Below are 20,172 nucleotides of genomic sequence, written 5' to 3' on the forward strand. Positions count from 1 at the left end.
GAGGCGAGCCGCGGGAGGGGCAGATTTCAATACTCGGGTGACACCTAATCTCGCCAGCCACTCACTGCAGGGGGGTGGTATAGGGCTTGAACTTTGCAGGGGGAAGTTGTAATGCCTTCCCTGTCTTTCTATTCGCCAGAAAAGCGCGCAAATTTCTCAGGGAAGAAAGTGAAAGTAACTCGAACATCACGTGGTACTCGTTACGAGTAACGAGCATCTCGAACACCCTAATACTCGAACGAGTATGCTCGCTCATCTCTAAAGAGTACCCATTCCAAAAACTAATTGAAGGCTTCAAAATAAGCACATAAGATCGAACACCCCGTCGGAAGGCATCAATTCATGTAGTGACAGCCCTACAAATAGCACCCCAAAAGCTATCTTCTATTTTTTAGGACAATCCTCAGTGAGGACGCATGTGTCATTACTCTTACTTATAAGCTCATACTTTATCTTACAGAAGCAGCCATATTCACAAGGATCGGAGCACTTTACTCGCGGCTGATTGCAGATTTTGGGGCATTTGGGGCGGCGACATACGTATGTCTGGTTGGTGGGGCAGCGTCCTGCAAAATTATAATAATGTTAGTGGAGAAAGGGGTGGAATGAAATAGAAAAATAGAATCATAAACTGTAATTAGACAGGTGAGTGCGATGTGGGTCCGAGAACCTAACCACTAAGACAGGTTGTTATATAGGGGCTCACACAGTAAGATTTGCTGGGTCAGTGGCTATGTAGGGCTTCAGTGAATAAGATATAGTGACTCAATGGTTAGGTAGTCCACAGAGGTCTTATTATAAAGTGGTCACACATAGGGGTCGTATTACTAAGTGGGGCCACACAAGGGGTCACTATTAATATGTGGAACCATAGCAGGCCCATTAAGGGTGGCACTGAAAAGTTGATGAGGGGTTGCAGTAGCAGGATTGGCAGATGCTAGTTTATGTAATGAGCTTTGTTCTGATGCTGTATTTATGTAGTAAACTGGTTTTGGTGCTGTATTTATGTTATGAGCTTTATTCTGGTGCTGTGTAGATATGTACTAAGGTTAGTTATGGTGCCGTATTTATAAGCAGGTGAAGGGCGAGAAGACATGGTGGGGGTTTCTACAAACATCCAAACCATCCCTACCTGCAGTGGCCAATGGCTGCACTATTTTTCTAGTAATTCGCCTGGCCATGATTTGGCTTGGTGGTGTTAGGAGCACAGTGTGTTTCCACCCTTAGACTACCTACACACGGGTAGAAACTTGGCCCGATATTGCACTTGCCAGGGTGTTTTTCTAGCAAAACCGCCTCCAATCCCTTCTGTGAAATAACGATCCTCTGCGCAGCTTTTAGCCATGTTAGAGGAACAGCAAGTGTTTTCCATGAGAAATCTCATATTGCATCGAGTGGACGGATTCCTCCCTTGCCAAGCTATGCAACCTGCTGGGGTAGGCTGTGCGCCAATCCCTGGATGATTCCTGGAGGTTGAAACCCTGGAGGGCACCAATAATGACACTGAGTTCAGAAGACCACGTTGGGGCTAAGCCAAACAAGAAGCTAAGACTGGCGGATGCAGTGCTTTTCTTGTGTAGGTGATGGGGCTGCCGCGGTCGTACGTTGAGGGCTCCCTGAATCTAAGCCGTCAGCCAGTCAGTCCTGAGGACATCAGCGGCAGCTCTAAGATGCCGGAGAGGTCTGCCATAGTAAGCCTGTTGCTGTGTAGGACTCTGATCTGCACTTTCCCTGCTGGGATTTTTCGCTCACTTTCCCTGTTGTCCAGCTAACAACTGCTGCTCTCGCTCACTAGGAGGCAGTTTTACTCTCCTCTAACTCCTCTCCTTGCCCTAAACTTCACCTTCAACTACCCTTTCTCTGACTTGCAAACCCTGTCCCGGGGGCTTCTGCTGTAGGCTAATGGCCCTTATTTTTTCTATGCAAGTGACTTGTGGGATGTGTTCACTGAGCAGCGGTAATAGTCATCACGGATTATGCAGAACATAAAAGTAGAAGGCATTGATATGATGTATAATACTCACTAGTTGTTAGCTCAATAGTTGTTGGCTCACTTGTACTTGTCGGCTCACTTGTACTTGTCGGCTCACTTGTACTTGTCGGCTCACTTGTAGTTGTCGGCTCACTTGTAGTTGTCGGCTCACTTGTAGTTGTCGGCTCACTTGTTGTTGTCGGCTCACTTGTAGTTGTCGGCTCACTTGTACTTGTTGGCTCACTTGCAGTTGTCGGCTCAGTTATAGTTGTCGGCTCACTTGTTGTTGTCGGCTCACTTGTTGTTGTCGGCTCAGTTGTAGTTGTCGGCTCACTTGTAGTTTTTGGCTTACTTGTAGTTGTCGGCTTACTTGTAGTTGTCGGCTCACTTGTTGGCAGCTTTGTTACTCCGCTGAGCAGCACAAAGGCCACATCTACAAAGCACAAACTAGGAGGAATCAGATGTCCCGTTTCCTCCCTGGAGACGTATAAAATGTCATCTTATACAGATAAGTATTTAAAGGAGTTTTCTGAAAACTATATATAAGAAATATACTCACGGCAGCGCCGGACCGACATCTGACAGGTGACATCACCCAGCGGGCCTGGTGATGTCCCGTAAACTTGTCATGTGGAAGCCTGATGTAGAAGGCCGAGGCAAGTTGAAGAAACATCACTGATGACATCCCTGTCCATCCTTTATTGGCTGCAGCGGTGACATAACTAAACAATCCACATGACTGCTGCTACTTATGTAAATGGTCTACCAGGAGTTGCCGGCAAGCAGAGTGCATCCAGAGGTGTGTATGTGTGGTTTTTATTTTACTGGTTTTCTACTGCCACCGATTGTTTAAAAAGTCATAAGACCACTTTAACGGACCTAAGGTAGATTGCTACCTTTTTATACCATTAGACAATGGCGATCACATAACCGGGCACTTTCCGACTTCTTGCTGGAAGACGCAGGCACGAAATCTGAAGAAAGTCAAAGGAGGATGATTGCGTCAGGGGACAAATCCAGGGACCTCCAGTAAGAAGTTTTATCTTCCCTCACCGATCGCATTGGTAAGGGGAGATGAAACTTCAACTTTTTTAACTTTTACGTGATCGCTGTTATTCATTGGGCCGGGGACCAACTTTGGTGGCCGGGAGCAGGGAGATTTTAAATTTGCCGGGCAATCCCCGCTTCTGCGCATGCATCGGCCAGTTTGCCGGCTGGCGCATGCACAGAAGCTGGGGAAATGTCCTTGCAAGATGCAATCTTTGTGGGACATTGCAGAGGCCTCAGGTGGGTAGTTTCACCTCCCTTCAAGGATCCGATTCATAAGGGGAGATGAAACTTTAACTTTTTTAACCTTTTTAAAAAACCTTTATGGGATCGCTGTAATCCAATGGCTACCTCCAGTAGCTGATAGCCGGGAGCTTTCACACTCCTAGACCCCGGGGCTTTATTCTACAGGGCCAGCGTGTTTTTAAACCCCTCCAGACACCTAGGAGTCCTAATATCGGTGAAAACAAGTATGGGTGGTCACTAAGGGGTTAAAGCTACACATACACTAATATATTATGTTAAAGTTTCACCTTTGGTGTATCTCCACGTTTACATGCTGATGGAGAACTGGGCTGACTTTGCTGTTGGCTAAAGGCTCTACCGTCAAGACGGGCTGCATCTCAATGGGGAAGGTGCAGCTGTGCTGAAGTAGAAGACAGTTAGAAGGCTAGAGTAGTGTTTAAACTAGGGACTGGGGCAGAGGGCAACAAAAGAAATAGGAGGGAATACAGTGTAGACAGAGTTCTGGGATTAAGAAATGGGGGTCGAGAGGGGAAGGCGGGGTTAGTACATATAGAACTGACAGAGCAGCAAATAGGACCGTAGGTAGCATAGCAAATACAAATAGTATCCACAACTATAAATTGGATGTCTACGAATGCAAGAAATCTGGCCAGTAAAGTGGGTGAGCTTGAAGCGAGAATGTATGAGGAAAACTATGATATAGTAGGAGTAACTGGAACATGGCTTGACGAAAAATGCGATTGGGTGGTGAACTTACAGTGTTACAATCTCTTCAGGCGAGACCATGGGAACCAGAAAGGAAGGGGGGTTATGTCTGTATGTTAAATCCTACTTAAAGGGGTTGTCTCGCGGCAGCAAGTGGGGTTCAGCACTTCTGTATGGCCATATTAATGCACTTTGTAATGTACATCGTGCAATAAATATGAGCCATACAGAAGTTATACACTTACCTGCTCCGTTGCTGGCGTCCCCGTCTCCATGGTGCCGTCTAACGCTGTCTTCTCCTTCCATTTAGACGCGCTTGCGCTGTGCAGTCTTCTGCTGTGTTCAATGGAGCTGCTCCGGCGTGCTCGCGCTGGAGAGCTGGCCTGCGCATGCGCAGAAGACCTCGGCGGCGCGAGCACGCCGGAGCAGCTCCATTGAACACAGCAGAAGACCGCACAGCGCAAGCGCGTCTAAATGGAAGGAGAAGACAGTGTTAGACGGCACCATGGAGATGGGGACGCCAGCAACGGAGCAGGTAAGTGTATAACTTCTGTATGGCTCATATTTAATCCACGATGTACATTACAAAGTGCATTAATACGGCCATACAGAAGTGCATAACCCCACTTGCTGCCGCGAGACAACCCCTTTAATGCCAAAGCTACGAGAAGATATAGATGTAGGAGATGAATGCATTGAATCTGTGTGGGTAGAAATACAGGAAGGAAAGACTAATAAAATCCTGATAGCAGTTTTCTATAGGCCACCAAAATAACAGAAGAAACTAAACACTTATTAATAAGAAGTGTCAAACCGCGATTAAGTAATTGTTATGGGAGATTTTAATTATCCGGATATAATATAGGAAGATGAAACCCGAGAACCTCACATAGGCGATCAGTATCAAACTTATATAGGTTTTTTTTTTTGCTGTACTATGTAGTTTTTTTTCAAAGATATTACATTTTTAAAAAAATTTCCGTCAACATAGTTGTGCAAAGGCTCAATGTGTGCAACTTCCTGTAGTTTCCGTAGGTATCATTTTTGAATGCATGCGACTTTTTGATCGCTTTTTATTACATTTTTTCTTGGAGACAGGGTGACCAAAAAAAAAACACAGTTCTGGTGTTCTTTTTTTTTAGATGATGTTCACCATCTTTGATGGATGCAACGATACCAAATATGTATTTTTGTTTTATTATTTAGATTATTTTAATATTATTTTTTTATAATTAGCTTAACTTTATTGATCTTATTTTTACTTTTTTCTTAGTCCCCAGAAGGGACAACAACTTGTGATCTCCCTTAATACGTACTCCGACTCTGCAGGACATAAATGTATGTGCTATAGCATTAATGGGTTTATGATAACTACCTTACCAAACTTGTGTTGAAGCCAACTAGAGGGAGGGCCATTCTGGCCTTATTATTAACCAACAGCCTGGACAGAATCGTGGGGGTGCAGGTTGAGGGAGACTTGGGAAATAGTGACCATAATATAAGACATTTCCAGTTATCATTCAATTGAAAGCCTTATTAGGGAGCAACAAAACAACTGATCTTTAGTAAAAGCAAACTTTGATCAGCTCAGAATTTCTTTAAAACTAACAGTGTAGTCGACAAATGGGAGAAGTTTAAAAACATCCTAAATGCCTCATGTGAGCAGTTCATACCCATTTAAAAAAGTACAAATAGAGGGACGCCAATGTGGCTCAAAAAGACTGTAAAGGGGGCAATAAATGAAAAAAAAATGTTTAAATTACTAAAACAAGAAGGCAGCGAAGAAGCGCTCAAAGCATATACTGAAAATAACTAAATATGCAAAGAAAAGACAAAAACTGCCAAGAAGGAGGCAGAGAGAATAGCCAAAGAGAGCAAAAATAACCCTAAACTATTTTTCAATTGTATAAACAGTAAAAGTATTTGCTCTGAAAGGACTGGCCCTTTAACAAATAATGCAAGAGAAATCATAGAAGATGATGGGGGAAAGCAAATCTATTAAATAGTTTTTTCTCTAGTATATTCGCGAAGGCAAAAGAAGTGTTACACGAGATGCAAGGGGATAAAATGAACCCCCCACTAAATATTACCTGCCTAACACAGGAGGAAGTGCAGAGTCGGCTAAAAAAGATTAAAATCGGCAAATTGCCAAGCCCAGATGGAATACACACAAGGGTTCTAATAGGGTTCTAATATGCAAGGAAAAGACAAAAACTGCCAAGAAGGAGGCAGAGAGGATAGCCAAAGAGAGCAAAAATAACCCTAAACTATTTTTCAATTGTATAAACAGTAAAAGTATTTGCTCTGAAAGGACTGGCCCTTTAACAAATAATGCAAGAGAAATCATAGAAGATGATGGGGGAAAGCAAATCTATTAAATAGTTTTTTCTCTAGTATATTCGCGAAGGCAAAAGAAGTGTTACACGAGATGCAAGGGGATAAAATGAACCCCCCACTAAATATTACCTGCCTAACACAGGAGGAAGTGCAGAGTCGGCTAAAAAAGATTAAAATCGACAAATTGCCAAGCCCAGATGGAATACACACAAGGGTTCTAAGGGTACTAAGTGACGTGATAGACAGACCGCTATTTCTTATATTTAGGGACTCTATTAAGACCGGGGTTGTATTACTGGATTGGGCATTGCCAATGTGGTTGCAATATACAAAAAGGGTTAAGAAGAGGGCCTGGTAACTACAGGCCAGTAAGTCATACTTCAATAATTGGAAAAATATCTGAGGGGTTTATGGGAGATTCCATCCTGGAATACCTCAAGGAAAACAACGGTATAACTCCTCATCAGCATGGATTCATGAGGGTTCAATCATGTTTCACCAATCTGATCAGCTTCTACAATGAAGTAAGTTCTATGTTGGACCTGAGAGAGTCTATTGATCTCGTATATCTGGATTTTTCTAAAGCATTTGGCACAGTACAACATTACAGGTTAATATGTAAAATGAGACAGTTCACGGTGCATTAAAAGAGGTATAGGGGGGAAGGACAAGAACATTATTCTTCCACTATAGAAGGCACTTGTCAGGCCTCACATGGAATACTGCGCACAGTTCTGGACACCGCTGCTCAGGAAAGATGTTACAGTGCTGGAGGGGGTTCAAAGAAGAGCAACTAAATTTAATAAATGGAATGAGAGGACTGGAATACTCAGAGAGGATATCAAAATTAGGACTATTCACTCTGGAAAAAAGTTGGTTAAGGGGCGAACAAAAAAACAATGTATAAATACATTAGGGGACATTACAAGGATCTCTCCCATGATCTGTTTATACCCAGGACTGTGACGGTAACAAGAGGACATCCTCTATGCTTAGAGGAAAGAAGATTTCATTGCCAACATAGAAGGGGGTTCCTTACTGTAAGAGCAGTGAGACTGTGGAACTCTCTGCATGAGGATGTGGTGATGGCAAAATAGATGGACGAGTTTAAGGGGAGACTATACGTCTTTTTAAAGCGCTACAACATTGCAGGATATACACATTAAATAACCAGAGGGGTTGTTGATGAGGGTCTTTGAGTCAGGTAGGAACATTTAAAACATTGATCCAGGGATTATGGAGTTGGGAAGGAATTTTTTCCTCAAAGTGGAATAAATTGGAATCAGGCATATTGTTTATTTTTGCCTTCCTCTGGATCAACAAGGGTGGGTGGAGGCAGGCTGAACTAGATGGACGTTTGTTTTTTTTCAGCCTTGAATACTATGTTACAAGAGGGAATCGCCTAAATAACGATCTCTGTATACAGCGTATACAGATTTTCAGAATCGTTCACATTAGCAGCTCGAGGGAAACTACAGCTCAGGACGGTCTGAGGGCGCCTCCATGTTGGCGGTGGGCTCAGTAAGCATTTCCATTTTTTTATTCCACTGCCAGAGCAGAAAAACAGAAATAAAAATGGAATGAAAGGGGGCCGTTTTGTTGCCTGTTGATTTCAATGGGTTTTTATTAAAAACAAAAATAATTCAGTTTTTCAAAAGGGACAAATAGTGCGGTCAGCTGCGCCGCTCGTTCCATGTGATAAACGGCAAGAAACAGAAGGGAATTACATGGAAATATTTCATTCCTTTTTTATTTCCGTTTTTCAGCTCAAATGCGAAAGAGTAACGGAAATGGTTACTGAGCCCAATGCCAATACGAAAAAGCCCTTCTATGGGTAGGTGCCCTGTGCGGTGCCTTCGGTTGGCGACCTTTCCATATGGTGTACGGTCATAACCATAACATTCAGGGTCTTATTGTAAGCCCCATTTATTATGATGCCCAAATAAGATTTCCAAATTGTTGTCACCACCATACACTGCAAAATAATCTACTGTAAGCGTGTAAGTAGCGTAACTGGTGAAAACAGAAGAAAATACCTAAAAATCTATACAAAATTTAAATGTTCTGGAAAGTGGGAATCCGCTCAAAACACGGAGAAATACTCACTCAGCGACACCAGCAGCAGCACAGAGACCGGTCTCATGGTCAGTTCTGGGATTTCACCTTCGTCCTGTAAAAGACAAAATACAATTAGAGAATCCAGCATTAGCTAGACCTCTGCTTGTTGTCAGTGAACTGATGATCGGTCTTGATCTTGATATATGTGCAGGGTTTGCCACAGTGGATCAGAACTCTAAGGGACCTTTCACGCGGGAAGGAATTATGCTGCAGGACATAATCCACAGCTGTGGAACTCCACACCAAAATCCGCAGGTCTAACTACAGATGTTGATACAGAATTGCAGGCTGGTTTTAAATAATTTACAGTTCCGCATCAAAATCCACAGGTAGCCTGCGAATTTTGGTGCAGAATTGACAGCGGCTTGCTGTGCATCATGCGGTCCGTTCTATCCCATGTGAAAGGTCCCTAATATGACAACTGATGGATACAAAATACAGTGCAGGGATTATCTATGTCTGGATTAGAGGCGCTGTAGGTGAGTAGAAGCAGGTACCTACCTGTGTGATGTCGGCTGTGGTCTTCTTCTGGTGCAGGGATGTGCAGGATTATATAGGGCTCTGTGGTGTCAGCAGGCTGGACTTCTTCCTTGCAGTAAATCACCATTTAGTTCCCAGTTACATCATGTCAGGCGTTATGTGTTATAGTATATCTTGTAGACAATGCTGATGTTGATATCATGCCAAAAATCATAAAAGTAATGAATGGCTCTTGGTCACCTTCAGGACAGGGGCAATAACAATGTGACCCTTTACAGATGACATAAAGCTGCACCTGTGTATTATGTACATATTCACCATCTCTCCCAGAGCATCCTGGATTCCCACGGAATAAAGAAAGACCTCTCACACTCCCAGGAGAGATGAAAAGTCTCCTGGGCAGAGCCGGTTCCACCACCAGGTGGGAGATGTGATTGTTTAGGAGGCCGATGAGAAAGTACCGTATATACCGGCGTATAAGGCGACGGGGCGTATAAGACGACCCCCCAACTGTCACCTTATACGCCGGTATACAGTGGTGAAAAAAAAAAAAAATAATTACTCACCTCCCCCGGCGTTCTGTCGCGCTCCGACAGGATGTCGCTCGCTCCGGCAGGCTGTCGCTCGCTCCTCGTCCCCGCCGCAGCATAGCTTTCTGAATGCGGGGCTTGAAATCCCCGCTTCCAGAAAGCTAATACACACGCCGGCAGCCATGACATCATTGAATGGCTGTGATTGGCTAAAGCGCACGTGGCTTCAGCCAATCACACTATTCAATGACATCATTGAATGGGTGTGATTGCTAACACGTGCGCCTTCAGCCAATCACAGCCATTCAATGCTGTCATGGCTGCCGGCGTGTGTATTAGCTTTCTGGAAGCGGGGATTTCAAGCCCCGCATTCAGAAAGCTATGCTGCGGCGGGGACGAGGAGCGAGCGACAGCCTGCCGGAGCGAGCGACATCCTGCCGGAGCGCGACAGAACGCCGTGGGAGGTGAGTAATGAATTTTTTTTTTTTTACACTTTTTTTTTTTTTGTATTACCGGCGCATAAGACGACCCCCGACTGCAGAGCAGATTTTTCGGGGTTCAAAAGTCGTCTTATACACCGGTATATACGGTAACCGACTTAAAGGGGTTTTTCCAGAATCTAATATTTTTTCCCCCAAAGCTCTGCAGCCTAATAGCATAGGAAAAGTAATCCAAAGATGCTCTCCGAAGCTCTCAGAAACTCACTACCTACATTTCTGCTCCTCTTTTTGGCCCCTGGTCTCCAATGACTGTCTCTCTTCTCAGTGGGAAGTGGGCGGTCCTTCAGCCCTGCCCATATGACTACATTTCCCACAAGCACCTTACTTTTCCTCATTTCTCCTTGTCCCCTATTGTGAGCTGCTATTGACATCAGCCACTCATCCAAAATACATGGGGAGATTTGTGAAACTGTGAGCACATGGCTTATAACCCCTTGAAGCTGTGTGTATATTGTTTGTACTGTCATTTTAAATACTGTTAATTGGAAACATTCCATTTTAAGAACTGTACCCTCTGCATCAGGAAACACGTAGTAACTGGGAACTAGGGAATAGTATAAATTGTAAGATGGTGCCTGTTCCCTGGCAGAGAGAGAGTAAGGCAGTCCTGAGTTAGTGTGAGTCTATGGAGTGCGCAAAAGCCTAAGGCTGAGCATTAAGTGAGGCGGGGGCTATCTACTGGGCTCCACAGAGTATGCCACACCTATGCTTAGACGGAAACCAGTACTGCAATAAATTCCGTTAAATTTAACGATGGATGTGAGTTTTTGGGTTTCTCACAGGAATGGGAACAGGCAGGAGAATCGGTTACCTAGAGCGGTAGAAAAAACGGTGGCTTAGAAACGGTTTGTAAGCTGGGCGGATACGTTGATGCCAGGTTCCCCATGTAGGACACCCAGTCCCGAGATCCAGGTGGGCCGCTAACCTCCCAGACACTGCAACACCAGTCAGCCAATCCCAATCCTGGATGGAGGCCTCAACTATAGTGCCCTCGTTTCATCCGTGTGAGAGAAAAGCTTCCTTGCTACCATAGCTACCAATCACAGCTTTTATTTTCTATTCTGTTCTATTAAAAGTTGATCAGCAGTTGTAGCAAAGCTGGATGGGAGGACAGAGTGCGTGACAAACAATGTATGGCCAACGGGGCACTTCGCAGCTTTGCTCACATGGGGTGATGGAGCCTATCTGTGGTGGCAGTAGGGGGCAGGTTGGTATTTACCTATCTCCGAGTTAATTCCTAGGTAAACTGTGGCTTCTGTTAGATTCTGGAGCTGGAGGGAATTTCATGGACTTTAAATACACTCGTGACAACAATATCTGAAGTAGGACCAAACCCATACCAATTGATATGGAAACCATGGATTGATTACTGTTGTCTTCAGGGCCTGTAACTCATGAGAGTTGGAGAGGGGGCTGTCCTTCGTCCCCACGACCCGGTATGACCCGTTCGTGTGGACGAAGGACATCTCCCTCTTCACAAGGAAACTAAGGTGGAAGAAATATTTTGCCATCAAAAATAAAGAAAAGATGAGCGAACTAGGTCTTGAATTATCAGACCTACCTGGTCTTCAAGCTCTTCAAGATCTTGAAGAGGAGAACTCTAGTCCCCAAGGGCAGGGGCCCTTCACGTCATTGAAACCCCCTAATACCTCCAACCCACCTTCCCTAAGGAGTGCAGAAATCGACATCTTTGAGAAACTGGTTAGGAGCGATTTGAAAGCTCTATACCAAAGTAAACCAAGACATCAAAATCTGACTCAGGGCGAACTCCGTGCTTTGAAAAACTTGGAAACTAATTCTCAGTTAATCCTTAAGCCTGCTGATAAGGGCGGTAATGTCGTCCTGATGGACAGATGCCAATACACCGAAATGTGCCAGAGACTCTTGAATGATACATCAACATATGGTGTATTGTCAGGAGATCCCACAATCTCTTTTCTGTCAGAATTGAAAACCATGTTGCTACATGAACTTAGAATGGGCTGTATTAGCGATAAGGAATATCAATTCATATACCCCTCAAATCCAACAATAGCAACTTTTTATGCCCTACCAAAAGTGCATAAGGGCACTAGTCCTATCAAAGGGAGACCGATTGTGTCGGGGGTCGACAATTTAACACAGAACCTTAGTATCTATATTGACAAAATTCTACGGCCATATGTGACATCTTTACGCTCCTATGTGAGAGATACGATGGACGTGTTACGTCTTTTAGACGGAGTTTCAGTCGACCCCAACACTATTATAGCATCACTTGATGTTGAATCGCTATACAGCTCCATTCCACACGAGGGGGGTTTAAATGCAACTAAATTTTTCCTGGAACAACGAGGGGTTCACTTTTCAAACCACAACCAATGCGTTCTGAGATACCTAGAATTTACATTGAGCCACAATTACTTCATGTTCGACACCAAGTACTTCCACCAGCTCAGGGGTACAGCGATAGGGACGCCCTGTGCCCCATCCTATGCCAACCTGTACCTGGGCTGGTGGGAGGAAAGGTTTGTCCTAAATAACATCACCTGGTCAGACAACATCATCATGTGGCTCAGGTATATCGATGATATTCTGATATTCTGGAATGGCTCAAGTGAATCCTTCTCCAATTTTGTGGACACACTTAATGTCAATACCCTGAACCTTCATGTCACTTATGAAACAAATACCACCATGCTTCCTTTCCTGGATTTACTTATCCGAAAAGAAGAAAACAGCCTTATCTCAACCACATTATATCGAAAAGAGACTGCCACAAACAGTCTCTTGGGTTGGCAAAGCTTTCATCCAATTCCTCTCAAAAGAGGAATACCAAAAGGCCAATTTCTGCGCATTAGACGCAACTGTTCCGATGATACATCTTTTAAGGAAGAAGCAAGCAAATTGACCAAACGTTTCAGGGATAGGGACTATCCGGACAATGTGGTACAGGAAGCCTTTAGTTTTGCATCACAACAAAATAGATCTACCCTCCTGACACCTAGAGAACGCAACACTGACCAACACATCAGAGTAATCGGTACTTTCGATACAGCATCCGCCAAAGTACGGGACATTCTAACACACTACTGGGATATACTGAAAAATGACCCAGACATAGGTGAATACATACCACCATCACCTCTCATCACGTTTCGAAGGGGACGAAACCTAAAAGACCATCTTGTTAAAAGCCACCTTCATATAGATGAGAGGAGAAAAACCTGGTTGGAAACTAATAAACCATGCGGGACATTTCCCTGTCAGGGGTGCTCGGTTTGTCCCCTAATTCTAAAAGGGAATACCTTTACCAGCGCCGTAACTCACAAAACGTACCAATGCCGGGAATTTATTAACTGTAGATCTAAATACGTGGTATACATGGCAACGTGCCCCTGTCCAAAAAATTATTTTGGCAAAACTATACAGCAACTTCGCCGGAGAATTCAGGGCCATATTGGTAACATTGAACGCCATGAATCAACGCCACTGGCAGATCACGTTTGGCTAGAACATAATGGTGATCCATCATCTTTAAAATTCCAAGGCATAGAGATACTAAAATCGTACGGACGCAGAGGTAATTTAGACAAACGCCTCTTACAGAAGGAATCCGCTTGGATATATCGCATGGAGTCACTTAGTCCATCTGGTCTAAATGTGAACTTATGCTTCAATTGCTTCCTATAAGCCCTGACTGAAACATCATATGTATGAAACTTTCTTTGTCGCCTCAGTGAACACCGCTCTAGTTCCATTGTACCTTAAGGGAACAATATTATCCTCATTTACATGCATCATGCATAAAAACCTCTGATTTCCATTTAAATGCGATCCTTATCTCTGTTATCAGTAATGCTCTGGGTGAGAACGTATATAAGTATCCTTACTGTGATTCACAAAATCACTGCTAATATGCAGATTATCATCTAACATTTATCTAAAGAAATCTATACTGATGGTACAATATTAACCCTTTCCAATCCACTGTCTGACATCTAAAGACATTATGATTTAAGGCTGTACAGCTCCGATGATGGAAGACGTCCGTCGGGGTTCTCTTACTGTATATTGCCAGCCTCTCTGATGTCGGAGCCTATCCAACGTGTCACCTCATGCAGTACTGGCTTTAGCCAGCAGATAGCGTTGTTGTATAACAGCAGAAAAAGAGTAAGCCCCCTAGGAAAACCAGGATACAAATTGGATTGGAAAGGGTTAAACTATAACAAACTATGAGATATATATTCTTTATGCCAAGCGTGAGCATTTAGTATCCAGGCTCAATATAATGTTACTACATATATCTTCTACTTCTAATATACTGCAGCAATGCCTAAGTCTCCTGAAGAGATTGTCATCGCTATCGCTTCTGTTACCGATATAAATAAGGAGCTTACGATGCCTAGCAACAAGGCACTGATGACATCTTCTTCATCACGGCACTCTGGAACGCACAACGGCACTGTGGAACGCACGTGACACGTGACTAACGCAGTGACGTCATGACGCTGTTCGCGCATGCGCAGGAAGACCCGATAGTGTTTATCTTCGGCTCTCCGGCAAGTAACGATCTATATTAGGCAATCGGCGCGAACATACAGCGATCAAACCATACCAGGCTGCTGCTAAGATAGAGATATATGTGTATTCGTTCTTCTATCTCTCTCAAAGTTCATAACCATCTAGTATAGCACTAATTGCATATACCTTCTCAAGAACACTCCCCCAGATAACTGGCACTGAACCAGGATAGGTCTAAACGCATAGACCCCTCCTTAAGGGCTGTACCCTCAACTGGCTATATAATGCAGTTCAACTGAGATAGCCTCATATGCCTCTAGCTCACCATCAGAACTACAGGCGCTGCATCTTTTTTATTTTATTCATTATCTATCTATCTTTTTTTCAAACCCTGATACTTTAGAAAGCTATACTTAGGCATCAGAATTTTTGGCATAAGTTTCTCTAGCATTGGCAAAAAAGATCAGCTTTATTCAATCTCATTTAGGCTGACTTTTACCTATGCTACTATTGACCCTGCATCCAATTTAAACTTATACCCTATGGGGTTATGGATGCTTTGCGTCTACTAGAGACTGTTACCCTATAAGAATCTGGTCTTTAGGGGGCGCATATATTGGTCATAATAGCCATTATTGGGGATCTGCAGTCCTCAATATATTTTGGATTTGCCACGAGCTATAGAGACACAATTGCTAGTCTGGGCACCTCATGGAACCTCATGTAGGTGATCGCTATCACGCGCTCAGCCACTAGTTCTCTGCTCAAAAAACTAAAGATATCCTACCTAAATCTAAGACTAACAAGGTCTGACCTAAGAAACAAGAGAGGATATCTTGTCTGTCTCTATTCTCTATAGCTTTACTAGAGTAATAACATATAACGCCAAAACACTTTTTGCACATTATATGCAGAAACTGTTTACTATCAGTGGTTGAAAAATGATCAGAGTATGAGAAAATCGACTCCTATTGGTCACACAACAAAGAAGTGTATATCTGTACATAAGCTAATAGCCTAATACAGGCTCTGATGAATATCTGCACATAAACTATTAGCCCAATATAGGCTCTGCTCCTGATGAACCACGTACTTGTGGGGAAACGCGTCGAGCCCGAATTGAGCCAGATTTTGAGCTCGTACTGATAGTCCTATATCTATCTCTCAGACAATATCATATATGTCTGGGCCTTACTATATGGGTCTATCTAATTTTTTGACTCTATCTACCAGATCAGATGTATAATCTACCAAGAGAACCCAAATTTAGCTTGAATACAAGCTCGGACTGATAGATGAATCTGTCTTTCCTGGACCATATTAAGGGGATCTAGTCCTAATTATATGGGTCTATCTATACTGTGATCACATACACTCGATCACTTTTACTATATACTAAGTCTACCGGACATTCCCATTTGTCTACAATTCATTGGGATCTCTTGACTATACTAAATTGTTGTGTGGAAGGGGTATCGTTACACCCCTTTGTGTCTATGTTTTGTGAGTTTCTATAACCCTATTTGTGTTTTTAAAGGATCTTAATAAAAATTATCGTTTTAGTCTATAACTGTGAAGGGCCCAATTGTATATACTATAGACTTACCTGCGCCTGTGAAATATATGTAACTCATGAGACAATCGAACTTGAAATCGTTATTGAACCTGATCACCATGAAACAATTAGTTTCTATCTTATCTCGTCTTCCAAGTTTCCAGTAATTCTAGGAATAGCTTGGTTTTCTACCCACAATCCTTCTATCAACTGGGGCTCAAGGACCATTACCTTCCCCTCTGAGTACTGCAAAGAAAGATGTCGAATGTCATTACCCTCGAACATACCCAAACCTCTGAGGATAGCCAGCAGAATTCTGATAAGTTCCCACCTCAGTACCACTGTTTCAATGATGTCAGCAGTATGAAGAAATCCGACCAACTATCCCCTCATCGGCCACATGATTGTTTAATAGAATTGCTCCCTGGAACAACTATTCCTTTCAAGTGAATTTACAATCTTTCCGAACCAGAGTTAAAGGTACTCAGACAATACCTGAATGAAAATCTAAAGAAAATAGTTTTTCCTAAACTCGACCTGAGAGGGGCCTATAACCTCATATGGATCCACCCAAGGGATGAGTGTAAGACTGCTTTTAGAACTAGATATGGACATTTTGAATCCTTGGTTATGTGTTTTGGCCTTTTTAATGCCCATGCCACCTTTCAGCATTTTATGAATGATGTTTTTTGATATTTTTTTGTATTAATTTGTTGTTGCTTACCTCAATGACATTCTTATATTTTCTGACAGCTTGGAGAATCATTGCAGGCATGTCCGGCTAATCTTGTAATGTCTCCAAAGGAATCATCTCTCATGTGAGTTTGAGCAAACCACAATTCAGTTTCTTGGATATATCATCTTCTCAGATGGTCAGAGTATAGACCATAGCAAAAGTAAAAGCTGTGGTTGATTGGCCCACTCCGAGAAATCTAAAAGACTTTCAACACTTTACTGGGTTTCAGAATTTCTATCGACGTTTCATAAAAGACTTAAAAATCATCTTACCAATCACTTCACTCAAAAAAAGCTAAAACATATTCATGGTCTTCAGTGGCACAGGACACGTTTGAAAAACTAAAAGCTCTGTTCACTTCTGCACCAGTACTTGTCCATCCAAATCCCGAACTTCCTTTTATTGTGGAAGTGGACCCCTCTGATTCCGTTGTGGGAGCCATTAGCATTTCTGTCTTAAACCATATCACCTGCTGAAAGAAATTATGACATTGAAAATAAAGAACTGTCGTGGATTTATTTGTGGTCCACGGCGTAATCAATAGGAATGTTTGCACCCTACCAGATTCATGTTCAGAGATTGTGTGCACAATGGAAGAGATCACACAGAGACAGACTGTCAGTGTAGAAAGTCTTCCTGGGCTCTGCTTATTAGTAGGTGTAAAGCATCTTTTAGAGCATTATGTGTTAATTGCCCTTTATGGGCAGCAGGAAGCAATACGGGATTGGGAAGCAAAGCATGGGATTGGGTAGTCCAATTATGGTCTTTTTACATCCGGTCCTGCGTGAGTTTCTGTCATCATAGACGTCCGACATCACGTGGTTTCAGGTGCGCCATCTTTTGGTGTTCAATGGAGGGGGCAGGGGCGGGAATGAGCAATGTGTTGTCAAATGACGCCTGAGGGTTTTGTGCGAGTAAAAAATCTTCCCCGAGGTTATGAGCGTGTGTTTCTATCAAGCTGCATATTCTGATAACGCTTAGCAGAACAGGATATGGCCGGCAAATTCTGTTCTGCTGGCACAGGAGGTGAAACAGACATTTCACCCTCTCCATATGGACGCATCTTTTGGAAGATTCCAACCATCCTGCAGTAGTCCTTACTGACCACAATAATCTAGAATTTATCTGAGCAGCTAAAAGACAAACAAGTTGGGCCTTGTTTTTCTCCAGGTTTAATTTTATCATTTCTCATCTCCGTGGAGATTAGAAATGGCAAGGCTGATGCCTTGTCCAGGATCCTTGCTGAATCGGAGGAGGAGTCTAATACAGACAGTATAATTTTGTCCCCCCAAAATTCTTTTAAAATACTTGACCCTTTCTCAATTATTCTTCTAAGGATGTGGACTTCTCTTTTAAGAAGGTGTTTTGAATGCAAGAAACAGACTGTATGTTCCAAATCCTGTTCAACTTGAAGTCCTTAAAAGGCTCCATGATTCTAAACTTTCAGGCCATCTTGGAGTCAGAAAAACTCTGGAATAACTGCTTTGTTCATTTTGGTGGCCTAATTATAGGAACGAAGTGAGAAATGATTTTGCCTCTTGTGTAATGTGTGTGCGAAACAAGACTCCTCCTTTAGGACTTCTTCAACTACTTCCAGTTCCATCCAGGCCATCGGTATCAATATCAATGGATTTTATTGTGGATCTCTTCCCTTCTAAAGAAATTGCTCTCATCTTTGTTGTGGTGGACTGACTCACAAAAATAGCCCATTTCATTCCCACTAGGAAGATTCCCACAGCAGCACAAACTGCTGAATTAATGATCAAGGAGGTTTTTAGGCTGCACGGAATTCCTGATAATGTAGTTTCTGATAGAGGTGTTCAGTTTACATCTAGATTTTGGAAAAGCTTCTGTACAGCCTTAGGAATTACTATTAATTTGTCTTCTGCCTTCCATCTGCAGTCCCATGGCTAGACAAAGGACTAATCAGACTCTTGAGCAATAACTCTGCTGTTTTAATTCCTACCTCCAGGATGATTTGGTGGACTACTTACCAACAGAAGAATTCGCATATAACAATTCCAAACATAACTCTACATCTCAAAGTCCACTTTATGCTCACTGTGGCATACATCCAGTATTTATTCATGATCTTCCATTTAATACTCCTACAGTTAATCACAGACTAACTACGTTGCAGGAAAAAACAGAAAAATCTAATAGATAAGTTTCAAGAAGCCCAAGAAAACCATAAGCAGGCAGTGGATAAACATCACAAAGCTACTCCTTTCTTTTAGATTGGTGACAAAGTTTGGTTATCTATGAAGAATTTCAAACCGCATGTACCCGATTCCAAATTGGGTCAAAGTCTATAGGACCCTTTTGGATTGCTGCGAAGATTGACCAGGTTGCATTTTGCTTGTAACTCCCTGACAGACTGAAAATTCACTCAGTATTCCATGTGTCGCTGCTCAAGCCAGTCAGAGAGAACACTTTTGCTGGAAGAAGTCAGTCACCTCCTCCACCAGTAAAAGAACAAGGGGAAGAAGAATTTATACCTGACAAGGTATAAATGCAGAGGGAAATGACAGTAGCCTGGTGCTATGGAAGAGATATGAACTGGAGGAAAGTGGGAGCCGGACTACAATGTCCATGCTCATGAAAACCAGCCACTAGGATGTCTGGAGGCTATCCTAGAAGGATGGGGCTACTGTGAAGGCTTGAACCCTGGAGGTCCTGTATAAACAGGCTGCATGGAGCGAACTCTGACATTATTTGCTTGTTTGAACAATAAATAGTTCTGTCTAAAAGCATCCTTAGTGATTCCTGCAGGCGGCTGTTCGGGACCTCTGAAATCTGATCGTAGGCACTTAAATACTATTGTCAGAATTGCAGCATTTAAAGGGTTAACAACTGTAATCAGTGGGAGTGTAATAAGCTGTTGAGGGCAGAAGTCAGTTCCCTAAGGGAAGCTGAAAATACTCACCCTCATCCTCCGTGATGTCCTTTGGCAATCTGCACCTGCCGTGGGCTTCTGCGTATGCTCTGATGTGCCCATGCGCAGAAGGCTGGAGAGCCCGGTAAATTTAAAATCTCCCTGCACCCATTTGTCAAAGAGTGCAGGGGGATGTCACAAGGACTGTTGTACGCGGTTCTCAGTCACATGATCATTGTTATCCATCTGATAACAGTGATCATGTAAAGTTAGAAAGTTAAAGTTCCATCTCCTCTTATGGATCGTTTCCGTGAAAGGAGGGGATAAAATTACATACCCAAGGTTCCCAGGTTTGTCCCCTGATGGAATCTTTATCTGCAGACCTTTACTAGCTTTGCTGCATGTGCCGTCAGCATAATGGTGGACGCATGCGCAAAATGTTAAGGATTGCCTGGGAAATTTAAAATCTCCCTGCTCCTGGCTACCAAACATAGCCGGGAGCCTGGCGCTGTCACGGTGGGCCGCGATATGCAGTTCACGTGATCGCCATTGTGCAATGGATAATGGC

The 20,172-nt window shown here is 43.1% G+C and overlaps 1 long non-coding RNA gene across 1 annotated transcript; it reads right to left on the reverse strand.

Moving 5' to 3' along the window:
- Window positions 1-419: 419 nt before the first annotated feature.
- Window positions 420-9,008, reverse strand: LOC136572015 (uncharacterized). Its single transcript, XR_010785736.1, has 4 exons — window positions 8,927-9,008; window positions 8,414-8,477; window positions 2,025-2,405; window positions 420-566 (listed from the first exon to the last, which is right to left on the reverse strand). It is a non-coding gene; the product is annotated as an uncharacterized lncRNA (long non-coding RNA).
- Between the last annotated feature and the right edge of the window lie 11,164 nt (window positions 9,009-20,172).

The sequence above is a fragment of the Eleutherodactylus coqui genome, chromosome 6 (assembly GCF_035609145.1).
Source record: "Eleutherodactylus coqui strain aEleCoq1 chromosome 6, aEleCoq1.hap1, whole genome shotgun sequence".
NCBI lineage: Eukaryota > Metazoa > Chordata > Amphibia > Anura > Eleutherodactylidae > Eleutherodactylus > Eleutherodactylus coqui.